The following is an 11,948-nucleotide window of genomic DNA, read 5'->3' as shown; positions in this document are numbered from 1 at the left end:
GGTATTTAAACAACTTCCTAATCTCTAGGATTTCCTTTCGTCGGTAAATCACCTTTAAAAAACCCAGCTATCCCTTATTATTTCCTCTTTCATTTTCATTGTTTCCTCTCTAACAAGCAACTTTAAATCCAAAGAGCATTTAAGACCAATTTTGATTTCTACATGAAAAGAAATAAAAAAAAAGCCAAACATTTTTTTGTCAAGCCTGAAGCAGGATTTTTGCCAGAGGGAATATTTGTTCTCTCCAGTAACAGGGTGACATGGTGCCAGTTCAGTCTAATTCCATGTAGGGCCAGGAAAGATTCATTTAAATGGCTGCAATATTCATTCATTCTAAATAAACTAAGAACTGTGTGATGTCCGCTGAGATGTTTCCTTCCTCCCAGGGAAATAGGAGGATTGTACTTACGTTCACAGGTAGCAACAAAAGAGACCATCTGCTTGGCTATTCCATAATCAGCTTATTTACCTGCATGTGGTCACTGCAGGAGGCCTCCAACATGTCCCCTGAAGCTGATAGCCAGAGGGGAGCCGCAATGTCTGCATCATGCTCTTTGGGACAGGGACCAACATCCACCCTTGCACGTTCCACCCAATGAGTAGTGCCTTTGGCTGCACTCCCAGCTGATGTTATGTGCACACATCATTATTTGGAAAAGCTGGGCTGAAACCCAAAAGGGCAACAGGTGGGTGAGAAATCAGCAAAATGGGCATTGCAAGGGGGAGAGGAAGGGGACAATGAGTTTTCTTGGCAATTGGCTGCCTGCAGCCTTCCTAGATGGAAGGAGCCCTGCAGAATCAATAATTGCCGTAATCAAAGCAAATCACATCCTGCCACTTGCCGAGATGACATTTTTCTGCCTGTGCATGCGAACAGAGATGAACTTTCTGGTGGTGTTTGAAGATGATGGTTTCAGAGATTTTCCAAGAGGATTAGTTACACATTTCAGCTTTCGGTGCTGGAAAAGGAACTCATATGGAAAAGAGAAACTCAGAGCTTTTAGTGAGGTTTTGAAGAGTGCTATGGAGAGCTGGGAATAAGTCAGAGTGAAAATGGACCCTGCATCTATTGGGCTGTTGATATCTTTAAAAGAGCAATTGTGCGTTGAAGTACAATAGGAAAACAGATATTATTATCTCGATGAAGTATGAAGATAATTGCACTCAGTCGCTTTAATCAACATGCCTCAGCATTAAGCAGATGGATACAGAGGGCAGATCAGTGAAGGATGAATTATTTATCCTGGGCACACTAAAACTTTGTCTCTTAAAGGTCATCAAACTTTCAACAGGATTGGCAAAGTCTGCTGCATATGTGAATGCAATTAATCTTCTCATTAGCGAGAGGCAACGTTTTCTTTTGAACTTGATATGCCTGGTAGGGGAACACAGAAAGAGGACAAAATCATTTATGGAAAAGTACAGCTGAAGAGCATCTGCTTGTCTTCCACCAGTGGTTCTGCCCAATTGCTCACAAAAAGAATTAAACTGGAAACCTTAGAGCAGAATAATACCTTCTGTCCAGTAGGCTCAAGTATTTGACATATCTATCATTTTTAATAGGATTATAAAGTTAAAAGCCCCCCTCCCTAAGCAAGCAGCATTTATCAATTAGTATGATGCCTCTTTAGTGGCTGGCTAAGGGACTTCGATGTCAAAGGCAATAAAAGAGTCATTTACACCCTGTACCAGAAATCAGCAGTGAATAAAGAAGAAAGAAACACCATTGTTCATAATTGACTTCAATGAGAGTGCTCGCATGGGTAAGCTTAAACACACTCAGGAATGGCTTTAAACGATTTGCGATACTTTGCATTTAAATCAGACATAGGTCAAAACTGGGCCCCCAACTTGAATTTATCCATCTGGATCCTCATCAGTGGGGCCAGGTTTTCATCTCTGAGGTTGTGCTGCAGTTCAGATGACACGGGATAGTTGCCTGCAGAGGGCTGGGCCCACAGTTCCACTGCCAGCACCCCCAGCTGAAATTCCCAGGGGAATCTCATACAAGTGAACTCTGCGTGTGCCCACGTGGCAGAGGGGTTTATAAGCAAAGGTAACTCAGACCCTTCCCTGACAGCACAAGGAATCAATGGAGGAAATAGAGAGAAACTGCATTATTAACAGAGTTAAGCAAAGATATGAAGGCTCACGCATGATTAAGATACTGTGTCTGTCATTCAGTGGGAGAGGCCACCCGTGGTACATTTTAATACTGGACAGACAGGAGCATTGGCAATAGAATTTTAGAAGAGAGATCATGGTGTTTAGGATACATTCCCTGTGCTATCAGTGCCCTAAGAACAACTCACTTCATGGTCTTCCCCTACATATAAAATAGGGATTGTGATAATCTGTCTTATTTTTCAAAGCGTTTTTGAAACACACAGATGAAAAATGCTCAAAGTGGGTTATGCAGCACTGAGCTGTTTCCAACAACAGATAGAATCGTAGAATAGAATCACAGAATAGTTAGGGTTGGAAAGGACCTTAAGATCATCCAGTTCCGACCCCCCTGCTATGGGCAGGGACACCTCACACTAAACCATCTCACCCAAGGCTCTCTCCAACCTGGCCTTGAACACTGCCAGGGATGGAGCATTCACAACCTCCCTGGGCAACCCATTCCAGTGCCTCACCACCCTAACAGGAAAGAATTTCCTCCTTATATCCAATCTAAACTTCCCCTGTTTAGGTTTAACCCGTTACCCCTTGTCCTATCACTACAGTCCCTAATGAATAGTCAGTCCTCAGCATCCTTATAGGTCCTATAGTTTGTATATAGGCCTTATAGCTTGTATTACTTTTATTAGAGTAACTCAGTTTTTAATAGATATAAGAAAAACCCTTCTACGTGATTTCTTTTGCAGAAAAACACTTAAACCTCTTAGCAAAAGGCAGAAAGTACTCTGTGATTTTTCAGTCAAACAATGAAATGAGCCAATTAGGGACAGGACAAGTGTTACCCCATCAGGCTTCTGAGCACGTTACGGTAATCCTGACATTCAGGACATTTGACATTAACAAATGCCTTAAGAAATCCTTCATGGAGAGATGGAGAGAGAAGTGGAAGAGCTACACAGGCGTGAGCTCTGCTAGCAAGAGCCTCCAGCTGGGAATTTGACCCTTTTCCTGAAGACATGCCCAAGGCTGCGGAGCAGCATCCTCCCAGGTCAGGAGAGCACTTTGCTCTGGGCACCAAGCTACCCAATAAATCAGGTCTGCCAGTAAAACCGGCATGACTGGAGGTAGAACCAGCTGGCTACACAGATTTTATGGAAAGATGTTATTCCTTCCAAGACAGCAAATGAAGAGGAGCTGATTCAGTGTCTGGCTTTCATTTTACCACTTAATTCCTCTGCAGAGAGTAGATGTTTAATCCTCACAGCCTAAACCAGAGCTGACCTCTCCATCAAAACACCCACCAGATACTTCTGAGAGGGGAAGGATGAGGACACGCCGTGTAGGCAACCACAGTTCAAAAATACAGATAAGGTCTTTGTGCTACTGTCAAATTAAGGCTATTATGTGACTACTGTATGTGAAAGGAGGCAATTGATTTAATCAAATAACTGATAACGCTTCTTAAAATTACACCTCTTCATCTTCCCAGCTTAAAAATCAATAGGAAATTACAGTCTAATGTACCTGAATATTAAAACTCAGAGATTTGTGTAGAATAGGGAAAAACTGAGATCCCAGCAATTACTCAGGTGACATAATATTGAGTTAATGACACAGACCTGAGTTGATTTTTACTGTTGGATTGGGGCCAGGATAATATTAACAGTTACTTTTGAGACTCTAACAACAGCACAGGGTCTTTATTGTGCTCAGCAAAAGCCAACACTTCACCAAATGGCACCGTCTTTTTAATTGCATGGACTGCAGCCTTGTTACCTCCAAGCATGGTGTACACATGGCTTCAGTGTAAATTCCTCTCTGTTTGGGGAAGTATTTCAAGATGCACAAAAGTACCTATTTTAGTCAAGAAGCCAGCAACATAAAAGGTTGTGTCTAGGTGATAGCTTGCCTCTCATAAATAACTCCTTTGCAATACCTCCTTAAATATACTTGCACAAGAAATGCTGTGGCTATTTCAAAAACCTGCATCCAACCTAGGTGCTGCCATAGAGATAGCTTTGTCTGAAACGTGACCTCCTAAAAGACCTAAATCAACCTTAAAGCTCATCCAGCCACCTTCCACTGGAGCAGCTTGCTCCAAGCCCCTGTGTCCAACCTGCCCTTGAGCACTGCCAGGGATGGGGCAGCCACAGCTTCTCTGGGCACCCTGTGCCAGCGCCTCAGCACCCTCACAGGGAAGAGCTGCCTTATAGCTAATCTAAATCTACCCTCTATCCATTTATCTAAACGTATCCATATTTATTTGCAGCACAGAACCACTCAGATCTCAGCTCTGAGATGCTGTGCATCTACCAGGACCACAGCAGTAATTAAAAGAGTGAAAGATCTGCTGCCAAATCCCACAGCGTGGTGTGATTTGCACGCTGAGGGCCGAGCAAAGCAAGCTTCAGAGGCTGTGGTCTATGCAGAGATTTTTCTTTCTTAGGAGAAGATTGTAACCAAACTACCCTGGGAAGGAAAGGGCCTTTGAACAACCTACTTCATAAAAGTCTAAATTTAAATCTAAACACACACACAAATCATTTCTGAATGTTTATTTCATCTCACAACGGGAAAATCCCCCTTCCTTTGGGTAGAATTATTCCCTTTTAATGGGTACCAGAAGATTTGCTCATTGCCATAATTTTTTCCAGGATTTTTCTTCCTTTGCATGCCCACAGTGTTTCCCTGTTTTGCTCTTTACAGTAGTCCCAGAAACATGCCCTGATTCCGTGGAACAAATAACTGGGTGATTTCAGCAGCACCTGAAACATCCAGCCAGGTTGGCGTAGGGAATCTAGGCAGAGATTTTAGGCTGGAGATTAGAACTAGAACTGAGTGGAAACCTAAGGGATAAAAGCTGAAGAGCTGTTATTATTAGCAATTCCTTTGACATAACGTGCTGCATATAAAAAAGGATGACTTTAGGATGTATAAGCAGTTTGGAAGTGACACATCTGGGATGCCTGACGTTCCTTTCTTAGAGACAAACTGGTCCATACAACTTACATTATAAAAGCCCATACAGCTTATAATTTCTGCTTAGGTTTTCTGCATAACCCTAGGAAATGTGATGTATCCCTGGTGTGAGCATGCAGATCTCCCATGCTAGAGAAGACCTTCATCCCCTGTACTGGGAGCCGAGAGTGAGGAGCACTAAACCAGTCCCTACACCAGCGAGGGGCTGAGTGGGGAAGCCAGATTGACTTAATTTATTGCATGGAGGAGGTCTGGAAAGGGGAGAATTACCCAAGGCTGAACAAAGAGGCTCAGCTGTAGCCATGGGGACATACAGAGGGGCTGAGCACCACCCAGGATGACTCGGGCAGGAGGAAGGACACACAGACATACTGCTGGCTCTGCTTTCACTGAGGAACCTACATGGTAATAGCAAACAGGGGCAGGGACAGAAAATTCTGGCTGTTTTAAGGAGAAGTAGTAAGCTATAGAGTAAGTATCTTGGACAACAAGAAGGGTTTGATTCCTATGATAGGTCAGTAGTACAGTTTTTAGGCATCATAGAGATGCACAGATTTATCTCCAGCCCCGCAACTAAAATCAATGAGGGGCAAAAGCAGTCAAGAGAGGTATGTGTGGATACAGGGAGTCTGGTAAAATAACCAGGGTGCATCCTTTCATTTCAATGAAGTAACTGCTAAATCCCATCCTCACTTGTTTCCTCACGAAAAAAGACAATCCCATTGATTCTGTAATATGCTTATGACTGTGATATAAAGAAAAGTCAAGGATCTTTACCCATGTCCTGGTGCACTAGCCCTGTAATGGGGATTTTACTGGAATCCTGGAACACTTCTATTCATGTTGGTAACCAGACGTCCCTCCAGTTACCACCTGTTTATCATCTATCTGACACTGTACTTTTTTAATCAAGCACTTCTTTATAAATCCCTTCTCTGGTCAAGGCTATCAGAGCTTAAGAGCGGTGCGTTACAAACAGATTCCAATTACGAACCCTTGGAAAACGGGCAACAGGAGATTAACACTCTATAAAGGATGAGTAAATGCATGCAACCTGTGAAAACAGGAGGAAATGAGGAACTGTGAACACACGCCCCAGCAGCACCCAGGAATTTGCTCTTACCCTCCTCTCACCCCTATCAACAAAGCCTCGCCATGGCCCAGTACTGAACCCTTCCACATTTACACGCAGCCACACCATGGGGAAGAGATTTACTGGCACCAAATGGGAACTAATTCCCACCCCTGCTTTGAAGTTATCTGCTCTCTGCACAGCCGCAGAAGCAGCTCCCAAAGCCAGTATACCTGTGAGCCATCTGAGCAGTTGGGCTCTGGAGATAATCTTCCCTGCCCGGACCGACTCCTGTTTGGAAGTGTTCTGGCTTCAGGAAGAGTTGGCAAACAGGAAGTGTTTGGTTTTATCTGCTCGCTTTCACTTTGAGGGTGCAGGAGAAAAGGACACAAGAAAAAGCCTTCGGAAACCTTTCTCTTTTTGGTGAGGCTACCGATACCAGTATTCTGATACCAGATTACCTGAAACTGTATCAGCCTACACAGAAATCTCAGACATAGAAAGCCGACCATACCCTGGGCTGCATCAATGGGAGCGTGACCAGCAGGTTGAAGGAGGTGATCCTGCCCCTCTACTCTGCTCTTGTGAGACCTCACCTGGAGTACTGTGTGCAGTTCTGGTGTCCTCAACATGAAAAGGACATGGATCTGTTGGAACAAGTCCAGAGGAGGCCACGAGGATGATCAGGGGCTGGAGCACCTCCCGTATGGAGACAGGCTGAGAAAGTTGGGGCTGTTCAGCCTGGAGAAGAGAAGGCTGCGTGGAGACCTCAGAGCAGCTTCCAGTATCTGAAGGGGGCCTATAGGGATGCTGGGGAGGGACTCTTCATTAGGGACTGTAGTGGTAGGACAAGGGGTAATGGGTTAAAACTTAAACAGGGGAAGTTTAGATTGGATATAAGGAGGAAATTCTTTCCTGTGAGGGTGGTGAGGCACTGGAATGGGTTGCCCAGGGAGGTTGTGAATGCTCCATCCCTGGCAGTGTTCAAGGCCAGATTGGATGAAGCCTTGGGTGAGATGGCTTAGTGTGAGGTGTCCCTACCCATGGCAGGGGCATTGAAACTTGATGATCTTAAGGTCCTTTCCAACCCTAACTGTTCTATGATTTTATGATTTTATGTAGATACATCATGTACACCAGTAGCCAGATTTCTACTCTCTGTCAAACTGAGGTAAATCTGATTTTCTGTAACTAAATTACTGAAGAAAAAGGAATTGCCTGCATGCACATCTTTACTCCCAAACCTGCGTGGAAGAAGCCACCTGTACTTCACTAGTCTGAGCCTTGACACGGAAGAAGTGCTGAAACACAGAGTGTGTCCTGCCTGTAAGTAAGAGACAGCACTTAAAAGGCTCTTAAATCTCACAGTGCTTTTCTAGTTGAGCTGCTGAAGTTTTCTTCATCACTTGGAGCTCAATTAGTCACTGGTATTAAGCAGCCAGAGAGCCTGAATGTCAGAGTGGACATGTTTGATGTTTTCTTAAGAACTTGAAATATTCCAAAACAAACCCGTTTGGGCTGTATTATTCCTCCTGAGTTGCCAAAATCCCTCAGCTATCACTGACCTGCCGAGAGCCTGTAAGGGCAGAGATAGAGAATCTCAAACCCAAACGTCAATAAAACCCCTGAGTGATGTCATAGGAACCAGGTGAGCTGCTCACATCCATAGGGCTTTCACTTGCAAGAGGACCTTGTGTTTTCAAGCATTTAGAAGCCTGTTTCTCAGCCCTTCACTGCTTTACAGACAGAGGCTTACTGGGAGCACGGAAAACACACTATGGGAGTGTTTCCCCTAGCAGCAGATCCCCTGGGAAAACCAGAGCAACGAGTGCTGGGGGAGCCCTGATGTGCTCTAGGCAGCTGCCTCCGCTCTGCCCCCTGCTCCAGGTTTCCTTCCCAGCTAATTCAGCCCCTGTGATGTTCATTCCAAACGCAGGCATGGAAAGCCAAGGGAAGGAAGAACTCTGCAACCTACCCAAACCAAAGGGATCCAGGAAATGTGTGGAGCCCAAGGCAGGACTGTGGTGTCTCATAAATGACCAGGGTTTAACAGCTTTAGGACATAACCCACAAAAGAGTCTCTTTGTCCCGTGTACAGGGCACCAGGTTCTCCCCATGGCTTTGGGGAGCCAGCAGCCCAGGCCATCAGAGGAGGCACATTAGTAAGGACCACACTCAAAACATATTTCCTGGAAAATGATGATTCCCACATGGTCTTAAGTTCCTAGAGAAGCTGCCGCTCCCACTCCCACCTCACACACTCCAATAGTGCTTATTTGCTCCAGCATGGGATGCTGAGCACCAGGACCAGGATGAGTGCAGGGGAGGAAGAAGGTTGGGGGTTTCATTTGAGGTGAGGGTCTGCTAACAATGACCATGCAGGTCCAAGCTGGGATGTGGGAGACAGCAGTGGGACCACGGAGCCGAGAAGCCCACGCTTCTAGCACAGCTGCTGAGACGCCTCCTCACTGCAAAGGTGATGGGGAGGAATCCACAGCTGATGTATGCATCTTTTTGCTGGAGCATTTCACGTCTGTTCTCAGGCACTGTGACTAATTATGGGAATTAAAAAAAAAAATGAAGATAAATCACAGATTTTGCCAGCAGAATTTGGACTTGAAGAAAAAAACAAAGCAACCTACCAGGGGACAATTCACATGACTGACCAGAAAAAATGGTAAACAGCTGTGCCTAACATCTGTACTGCAGAGTCAGAGCAAAGAAGGGGTAAATGACTAGAGTAAAAGTCACCAATAGCTCCTCTATTCAAGCACAGACCACGCTCATAAGCAGGAGGGACCCTAGAGCTGGGCAGGCTCCTTTTCTCTCATGGGATGAAGTCACTTGGGGTAGCTCTGATTAAAAGTCAAGCTTCTGCTCAAAGCACAAGGTGCTGAATCTAGTGCAGACGTTCAAGCCCTCCTTTAGTCCATCACTCCTCTCCTTATAGCTCCTCGATGGCCAGTCCTCGCAGGGACAAGGTGTTCTGAGCTGCAACCAAAGCCATGGCAAGTGCCTGTGATGTTTTTATTGTTTAGTAATTTAATGTAATTAAATTACAGAAACAGAAACTTGTGACATCTGTTTGCTTCTCACATTTGCCACATTAGGCTAGTTCCATCCCATACGGCAAAGAGTCTGCAACAAGGACTTTGCATGGTCCCGGCGGATGCCCTTGCTCATAGGAAGCTGTATTGCATTGCTGGACCCTGCTGCTATTGCAATCAATCAGAGTTGTCTTTAATTCTCAATCTGGAGTAAGGAGATTACATTATACCCTGCGTTCTCAAACCATTTTAGCTGAGCAGTGGAATTTTAGACTTCATTAGCCCAAGGAGTCAAAATCAAAAGACCCTCACCATTTATTTTCACAGTTGTTAAGTCCATAGTTAGGGTTTAACTCCTCAATTTTGGATATTTATGGTTTGTTTTGCCAACAGGACAAGAGAAGGAGAAGCTTGTGGATCACTGGCTCCTACTGCTGTCATTTACAGACCAAGGCTAATAGGTACCTGCAAAACACACTGGTGTGACTGAATCCATCCAGCAGACCTTGGATCTGGGCTATATTTTCCCCAAAGGATTTCTTAATATTGACATAAATGCCTGTTTGTTTTAAATAACAATCGCAATTCCTATGTGCTGAGGCCACATCCCAGGTGATGCTGCTTGCACAGGGCAGTGCAGCAGCACCACATTCACCAGCATCCCAGGGCTGCAAGGGACTCCTCCATCACATCACTGACAGACCCAAGCACTGCCAGCATCTCTTAAGCATCCAGTAGACCTGAAGGCGTATTTAGTCCTCACATACTTCTTTTCTTAATTACAAAACTAATTAATTCCTGTCTGTTGAGACACAATAAATGAACTTGCTGGAAGCTGCAATTTAAGCCTATTTCAGGTGAGCTGAATTAATTAAAATCCTGGGTAAATCCAAACCACAAACATATCCATAATTGAACCCAAAGCAATCTGAAACAGCCAGTAAATACTTCTCATTATCAGTGGGGGATATTTTTTCCTGGGCTATTCCATAAAGCTTCTCTGAAATAGATTAATATGTGCAAATAACACATTCATGCCCTTTTGGCAGCGTTTCTAAAAACCAGTAAAAGTATTTCCAAAATTGACTATGTGGGGTTTTTTCAGCATTTTCTGGAGGAAATAGATTAAGTTTTTAAGTGAAAAAAAAAAAAAGCCAACTTTTTCTTTCCTTTTTGAAAGGGAAAAAAAGACCTTATCATTTAAATGCCTGGAAACTATTTTTTCAGCAATATCTTAATTTTTCAGCTAACTGGAAAGTTGCTTTATCTTCACTCTGACTCTCTGCAGAGAATGTACTTTGATATCATTAATTATAAAAAGGGGATGAAAACCAAACTACTGAGTTTGCCTCAAAATCTCAGCTTGCTTAAATCAAAGGAGAGCCATAAAAAGGGATGCTGTGGTTTACGCGAGCTGTGAATCCGTCCCATTTGCGCTATAAATACGTGCACTAGAATGTCACATACACTTTCACATGGTAATGGCAGTGTCAGATTAATGCTGTGAAATCACACTTGTGAGCTGCAGACTGAAATGTTCCTTGGGTGAAAGCATTTTGGGACAAGTTTTGAAAGCTTGCTTTTGGCTGAAGGATGAGGCAAATGGACAGACCTTTACTCGTTCATGTTTGACACCTCTGGCAATAGTGATAAGTGGTACGGGATAAGCTGTGGCTCATCCCATAATGCGGGTGGTGACTCGCCAAACCCTACTGAAACCAACTGAGGAAATCACTCTGGGGCTGGGATGATGAGTTTTGGTCATGAATATTTTAAGCTCCTTTGACATTTGCAGCACTTGCTCCCAGAGGAGAGATGGATTTAAAAGGCAAGTTGAGGATGCTGGTGGATCAAAAACTGGTGCAGGTAGCTTCACCATCCTTGCATTGACCTGGCCATATTGCACACTTTAGCAGTGTTTACCATACTTGCATGGACTTTTCTGAGCTGAACACATGGTTTCCAAGCCATGAGCTTGCTTGCTACAGGTAGGAAACAGCATTCGAGGTCACTGGCCTCCAATAACCTGAAGCTATCATTTGGTTTGTCATTGCATGTCACCAGAAAATAGCAATGGAAAGGCTGGGAGTGGGAGAGGTGTTTATGTCTTCTGAGCCTCAAACAAGACCAGAAAGGAAAACAAACTCAAAATAGAGCTCGAGATGCTCCTCCTGCAGCGATGGGTGATATTCCTCCCTGCAATGTCAGAGTCATCTAAATGTGAGGCAGAAATCCTACACAAATCTTTAAGGTTGGAGCTAATCTCATAGTTCAGCTCTGCAATCTAGGACCATTAAATATTTATGTCGTTGGGACACATGCAAAGAAAATTAATACCTGTCCAAATTAAAAGGATCAAACCGGGAAGAAGGTTAAAAGCAAAAAGGAACAAAATACCAAGCTGGATTTTCTTTCCATTTTTATTCTCAGCTCTCCTTCTGCTAATGGGTTATTTCACCCTCAGTACCACTGACAATACCAGCTGCTTTGATCCCAAAGGCTTATTTGCTCCCTAAGTCAGCAAGTTTGCAATAGCTTAAATAAACTCTGAAAGGTTCAAAGCCCAACAGAGAGAGATAAAGTATACTTTAAAAAGACAAAAGACATGAAGTCAGGAAGGCATGTGTTCCTTAATGACTTTCCTGGAGGCTATATCTCTTCTCCCCCCTCCCCACTCCTCCTCCTCATCTACCTTCCTTCTGTTTCCTGGCTTAAATTAGACTGTA

General features: G+C 44.0%; 1 long non-coding RNA gene across 1 annotated transcript in view; it reads right to left on the bottom strand.

The window, feature by feature from the left end:
- Positions 1–1,069: 1,069 nt before the first annotated feature.
- LOC133211546 (uncharacterized) overlaps positions 1,070–11,948 on the bottom strand; it is a 48,981-nt gene continuing 38,102 nt past the window's right edge. The window contains exon 2 of the long non-coding RNA XR_009725223.1: positions 1,070–1,375. This is a non-coding gene — a long non-coding RNA (uncharacterized LOC133211546). The remainder of the gene's footprint in view (positions 1,376–11,948) is intronic.

This window comes from Neopsephotus bourkii, unplaced genomic scaffold (assembly GCF_033783945.1).
Source record: "Neopsephotus bourkii isolate Nb327-2 ecotype Australia unplaced genomic scaffold, CSIRO-AGI_Nbou_v1 NB_620, whole genome shotgun sequence".
Classification (NCBI taxonomy): domain Eukaryota; kingdom Metazoa; phylum Chordata; class Aves; order Psittaciformes; family Psittacidae; genus Neopsephotus; species Neopsephotus bourkii.
Note: the sequence above shows the minus strand (reverse complement) of the source record. Positions and strands in the feature narration are given on the sequence as shown.